This window comes from Diabrotica virgifera, chromosome 2 (genome assembly GCF_917563875.1).
Source record: "Diabrotica virgifera virgifera chromosome 2, PGI_DIABVI_V3a".
Taxonomy (NCBI): Eukaryota; Metazoa; Arthropoda; class Insecta; order Coleoptera; family Chrysomelidae; genus Diabrotica; species Diabrotica virgifera.
In genome coordinates, this window is record NC_065444.1 from 13,798,575 (window position 1) to 13,806,142 (window position 7,568).

Genomic DNA, 7,568 nt, shown 5'->3' on the forward strand with positions numbered 1-7,568 from the left:
GTTCGGGTTTTCCACATTTTCTGAATTTTATTTTGGTACCGTGCAGGTATTTTACTTAACGAGATGTTATCAAAATAAAAATCACAAAATTTGGAAAATCCGAAAGTCAACAACAATGCGCATCCAAATCTCAAATACAAAGTGAATCTGGTCGGACTGTAAGATACCTCACCGAAGAATGAAACTTCAGCCGCTTCAACACCACCTTTAAGACTAATATTCGATTGTTTTATTTTTAAAACATTCACAAGCCACAAAGATTTTGTATTTTTTTTTAGAAATTTATAATTCACACTCGTATTCGTATCTTACATCAACATGATGGTTACTTGGTGAAAGTTTGTATGTTTATTACAAAATGTGGAAGTATGTATATAGTCCATATGGTGAGACCGCTCCATATAGTCCATATGGTGAGTCTGAAAACATTTCTGATTCGGTTTCTTTGTGGATTCCTGTTAAAAAATGTCCCCTTTAAACAAATCTGAAGGGTACCGATTATCAGAAACAAATATTACAATCAAACGGCAGAAATCAAAATAGAAGACCAGTTAACTGATAAAATTGCAATAGAACGAGGAGTACGACAGGGCTGTATTTTATCTCCACTACTATTCAATATTTACTCTGAATGGATATTTAAAGAAGCTTTAGACGGTTGTGTGCGAAGGGAGTATTAATAAATGGTGAATGGTTGAATAACATTAGATATGCAGATGACCCCCGGTTGATATGTACCCGTGGTAGCGGGTAGGTACCCCTCTATGATCCCGATATAGAGCAGACTTACTTCAGGGATTTAGCGCCCCTGCCCACGCGAGCTCCTGGTTTTTTCCTCCATTTCCTATTTAGAGGTAACCAGGCCCCAACCTCCGTATTATCCTATCCAAACCCCAAATTCCTTCCCTAATATCCCCTCCCACCCACCAACCCGTCTGGCCAGCGTGGTGGGTTATGGCCAAAACCTCCACAAATCAAAAATGTCGGTTTCAACAGATATACGGAAGATACCCCAGGTGGGTAGGAAGTTTATTCCACAGTCCCACACCGAAATAACGGTCTGCCTCGAGGATTCTGGGGGAGGCAAGTCGACATTGAAAAAGAAGAACAACAAACAACTCCATATAGCAACTTACAACATCCGTTCCATGGCAAAAGACGAAAAACTCTACGAACTAGAAGAGGAATTAGGGAATATGAATTGGGATATAATGGGACTATCAGAAGTTAAAAGAAGAGGTGAAGGGTATGTGGACTTACATTCAGGCAACAGGCTCTATTATAAAGGCAATGAAGACTATACATACGGTGGAGTAGGTTTCTTAATCAACAAGAAGAGAAAATCACAAATTCAAATAATTGACAGCATCTCAGACAGGGTTACATACATGATTTTAAAACTAAATCCAAAAACCAAATTAAAGATTGTGCAAGTTTATGCTCCAACTGAAAAGGCAACTGATGAAGAAATAAATACTTTTTACGAAGATCTTAAAAAAGCTATAGACACCAACAGAGAATCCAAAATAATAATAATGGGAGATTTTAACGCCAAAATTGGAAGTAAGATTGAAGACTCTGAAAGCAAGATTGGAAATTTTGGATTCGGCACAAGAAACACAAGGGGAGAAAAACTTATGGAATTTCTGGAACAAGAAAACATGTATATTATGAATACCTTCTACAAAAAGAAACCTAACAGAAAGTGGACATGGGTTGCACCTAACGGAACCACCAAAAATGAAATAGACTATTTTCTCTCAAACAACACAAGAATATTCGAAGACGTAACAACAATAAACAACGTAACAACGGGTAGTGACCATCGTATAGTTAGAGCAAAAATAAATATTAACATGAAAGAAGAGAGGAAAAGAATATTTAAAAAAACAACGCGAATAGATGCCTTTAAAGTAAAAACAAATGAAGAGCAATTCCGAGAGGTCTTAGCGGATAAGTTCAAATATGATCCTTCACATAATCAAGATGAAATTGACGAAATTAACAAAAACATCAATAAGAACCTTCTCGAAGCCGGACTACAGGTCGCAAAGGAAACAAGTACTAAAGAAGACAAAATAAGCAACGAAACTAAACAACTGATGACGGAAAGACGACAACTACTAACGCAAAACAAACGCCATACTCAAGAATACATAGAACTTAATAAAACAATTAGAAAAGAACTAAAACGCGACTTACAAAAATGGAACGAGAACTTAATAGAGCGAGTCATTGAAAACAACAGAGGCTTAAAATGTCTAAGACCCGCATTGGGTGTTCAAAAAATCATTAAAATTAAAGACGCCAATAGTAAGGAAGAGAAGGACAAATATAAAATAACAAAAATAGTCGAAGACTTCTACAAAAGCTTGTACAGCTCGCAAAGCCAGCCTAATGAATCAACAAAGGAGAACGTCAAAAGAAAAATAAAAAACGTGGGATCAGAAGTACTACCAAATATAAAGGGATTCGAAATAGAAAGAGCTTTAAAAGAACTAAAAAATAATAAAGCTCCAGGACAGGACGGTATAATTGCCGAGCTCTTGAAAACAAGCAAGACAGTAACAATCCCTATACTAACAGAGCTATTTAATAAATGTCTCCATAATAGCAAGATCCCTAAAGACTGGAACGAAAGTCTAGTAATACTTTTACACAAAAAAGGGGACAAATGTGACCTACAGAATTACAGACCGATATCGTTGCTCAGTCAAGTATACAAACTATTCATGAGAATTATTAACAACCGGTTGACCTACAAAATGGACAATTACCAACCAGTGGAACAGGCTGGCTTCCGCAAAGGATATAGTACATCAGACCATCTGCTGACAATGAGAACATTGATAGAGAAGGCAAATGAATACCCTTCGTAGACTATGAAAAGGCGTTTGATAGTATCGAGATGTGGGCCATAGAACAAGCTATTAATAATTGTAGAATAGATTCGAGATATAGACAACTAATACATAATATATATGAAAATGCAACTATGATAGTACAACTAGACGAAAATACAAATCCCATCCCTATTAAGAGAGGCGTGAGACAAGGAGACGTAATATCGCCAAAGCTTTTCAACCTAGCACTAGAAGACGTCTTCAAAACGACAAATTGGTCAACCTATGGCATTAACGTTAATGGCAAGAAGCTAAATCACCTCAGATTCGCTGACGACATTGTGATTATAGCGAGCTCATTCGAGGAACTGCAAATTATGATAGAGGAACTCGCAGGCAGCTCCCAATACGTCGGTCTAAAAATGAACATGAAGAAAACAAAAATAATGACAAACGCAGATGACCCCAGACGCATAACTATAAATGGCAGTGAGATAGAAAAAGTCCAGGAATATATCTACCTAGGCCAAATCCTGAAACTTGACAAAGAAAACCAAAGTGCGGAAATTAATAGGAGAGCAAGACTAGCATGGGCAGGATTTGGAAAACTTGGTTGGATACTTAAGAACCGCAAAATACATCAATATTTGAGGACCAAAGTGTTCAACCAGTGCATCCTTCCTATCATGACATATGGGTGTCAAACCTGGACCCTAACCAAGGCAAATATGAATAAACTAGCTACAACAGAAAGAGCTATGGAAAGAGCAATGTTAGGTATACGACTGTCAGATAAAAAGAGGAGCGACTGGGTAAGATCAAAAACAAAAGTCGAGGACATAACAACAAAAGTTGCCAAACTTAAATGGAGCTTTGCAGGCCACACTGTTAGACAAAAAGACCAACGTTGGAATGCCACGATACAACATTGGAGACCTTACCAAAGTAAACGACCGAGAGGAAGACCACAGATGAGATGGGTTGATGATATTAAAAGAGTAGCCGGAACGAATTGGAAATATGTTGCTCAGGATAGAGACCGATGGAAGGAGTTGGGAGAGGCCTATGTCCAAACGTGGACGATAGAAGGCTAAGAAGAAGAAGAAGATGCAGATGACACCATAGTTTTCGCCGATAATCTGAATGATTTACAGATATTAACAAATCGTATAACAGAAGTCAGCAACAGAAGAAAACCAAATTTATGACAATTAGTAAAAAACCAATATTAAACGCTCAACTTACAGTCAACCGACAGAATATCGAAAGAGTTGAGCAATATACATATCTGGGTACGAATTTAAATAGCCAATGGGACCACTCGACAGAAATTAAACAGCGAATAATAAAAGCGAAAGCAGCATACGTTAGAATGAGACCAATTTTCAACAGTCGAGACATATCATTAAAAACAAAATACCGTCTGTTGAAAAGCTACATATTCGCAGTTCTGCTCTACGGAATGAAAGCGTGGACACTAACTGTTGCATCTATGAATCGGCTCGAAGCTTTCGAAATGTGGTGTTATAGGCGCATCTTATGTATATCCTGGGTTGAACGAATTAATAATGTAAAAGTGCTGCGTAGAATGGGGAAAGACTGTGAAATTCTCATAACCATCAAAACAAAAAAATTAGAATATCTAGGACATGTAATGAGAAATCAAGAACGTTACGGCCTTCTCCAACTGATTCTCCAAGGGAAGGTAAATGGTAAAAGAGGGCCGGGAAGAAGACGCATTTCCTGGCTTCAAAATTTACGAAAGTGGTATAACACCACTACCACTGAACTGTTCCGCGTTGCGGTAAACAAAGTCAAGATAGCCATGATGATCGCCAACATCCGAAACAGATAGGCACTTTAAGAAGAAGAAGAAGGATATATGGCGGAATTTTTGGGCAGAAATTGTTTAAACAATTTTTTTAAACAAATACAAAAGACCACCTTTTTTGCCGTGGAACATATATTTCTAGATTGTAAACTAGCCCTAAGAAAAGATAAGAATAAAAAATCTCCAGGCGAAGATTGTGTAATTACTGATGCAATAAACATCGGAGGCACTTGTCTTCTTAAGAAAATAAAAGACCTTTTTAACATGTGCCTTTTAGATAGCAATATACCCGACAAATGGCATAATGCTCAAGTAATTCTATTGTACAAAAAAGGAGATCCCCATGAATTAGAAAATTACAGACCTATAAGTCTTCTTAGTCACTTATACAAACTCCTTACAAGAATAGTAACGAATCGTCTTGAGAAAAACTTGATTTCTACCAGCCAATTTGGAACAAATGATCACCCACAGAGCATTAAAACGGTAATAGAAAAGACTATCGAATACAATCGACCACTCGTTTTGGCTTTTGTAGATTTCCATAAAGCCTTTGACACGGTAGAATGTGACAAAATTCTGGAAGTACTACAAGCATGCCGCATTGACTACCGATACACAAGGTTAATTTACAATACATACAAGAACGCAACTATGTCGGTGAAACTACATAAAAACACGGACCATATCCCAATCGGCAGAGGAGTCCGACAGAACGATAACTTATCGCCTAAACTCTTTACCGCAATACTAGAATATGCTTGTAAATAACTTAACTGGGAAGAGCGAGGCCTGAATATTGACGGTAGAAGATTAACAAATTTGAAATTCGCAGACGACATAGTTTTGTTCTCTGACAACCTCAAGAAGATATGTACCATGCTACATGAACTTTAGTTAGTGTACGCCAGTGTAGGTGTCTCAAAATAAACATCTCCAAAACAAAATTCATGACAAACCTAGTACCTAGTGGAAATATCAATATTGGAGAAAACGAAGTAGAGCTAGTGGAAAAATACATATACCTTGGACACGAAATAAAGATCACAAGAGACAAACAAATATGCAAACTACAAAGAAGAATAAACCTACCATAGGTAGCCTATGGAAAACTCAAAGACCTATTTAAAAGCGACATACCAATTTCTCTAAAACGTAAAACATTTGACCAATTTGTGTTGCCTATGATGACTTATGGTGCCGAAACTTTGACACTGACAGCCACAGCTTCTAAAATGCTGCAAATAGCCCAGAGGAAAATGGAAAGGTCAATGCTGAGTATGTCGCTTCGTGACCGAGTTAGAAATGAAGACTTAAGGCGAAGAACAGGAGTTACCGATGTAATTTCCCGAATTGCCACCCTGAAATGGAACTTGGCCGGACACGTCGCCCGAATCAGTGATGGGAGGTGGACGAAGAGTGCAGGCCGAGATTAGACAAAAGAAGTAGAGGAAGACCATCTACTCGTTGGACTGATGAGCTCAAGAAAATGTCAAGAAATTGGATGCAAAGTGCTCAAAATAGAGCACAATGGACAAAAATGAGGGAGGCCTATGTTCAGCGGTGAACGAAAAGGGCTGTATGATGATGATAATGATACGTAGTATCGAAATATATCGGTATCCGATTTTGTTGCTAACCGTAGAACTTGCAAATGCATTAGTTTATCCCACCCGACCTGGCTCCGCGCTATACATATAGGTCTGGATCCCGCGTATGAAAAAAAAGTTGATTAATAGCAAGCTGAAAATTTGTTAATAGCTTAACGGTGTCTAGTCGGACAAACTTTGATATATGGGAACACTGGAACATGGGAAGTTTTAATTGTGGAACAGGTTAAAAATTTGAAACGGTCAGACCACGAAAACGGCACATGTATTTTGTCCGACAGAACAGACTTAAACTCTCCGAACAGGGATTAAACTCTCATGCAAAAATCAGACTGATATTTATTACCAAATGGGCGTTTTAATGAGTGGAACATGTAGAATATGTCAAATGACAGGAATTATGACAGGTGATAAATAGCAGTGTGATTTTTGCATGAGAGTTTAATCTCTGTTCGGAGAGTTTAAGTCTGATCTGTCGGACAAAATAAATGTGCCGTTTTCGTGGTCTGCCGTTCCAAATTTTTAACCTGTTCCACAATTAAAACTGCCCCTGTTACAGTGTTCCCATATATCAAAGTTTATCCGACTAGACACCCTTAAGCTATTAACAAATTTTCAGCTTGCTATTAATCAACTTTTTTTTCATACGCGGGATCCAGACCTAATATGTGTATCTGTTCTATGTTAAATAAATTAGTTACTCGTACATATTACTTGGAACTAAAATAATTTAGGGAACACGTACCATCAAATTATACTTCTATCTGATTTTATTTCTCATTGTTTTAGTGAACATACAAGTGTTTCGTTGTGCGTCTAATGAGAAGCTGGCACCGCCCCAATTTGAACGCGATTTCCTGGTCAACGGTTTGAGCAACAAAATTTAGATTAGAGCAACTAATTAGCACATAGATAGCACTAAATTTTTCACCAAAAAAATCAAAAAGTTTGAGCTTGTTTCGGTGTGGGTGGATGCAGGCTTGCCATTAACTTGCACCCCCCCATTTTCGACGCGATTTCCTAGTCAACGGTTTGAGCAACAAAATTCGTAATAGAGCAATTAATTAGCACATAAATAGCACTAAATTTTTTAATAAAAAAATCAAGAAGTTTGAGCTTTTTCGGTGTGGGTGGGTGCAGGCTTGCCATTTACCTGCACCCCCACTTTCAACGCGATTTCCTGGCCAACGGTTTGAGCAACAAAATTAGGAATAGAGCAACTAATTAGCACATAAATAGCACTAAATTTTTCACCAAAAAAATCAAGAAGTTTGAGCTTGTTTC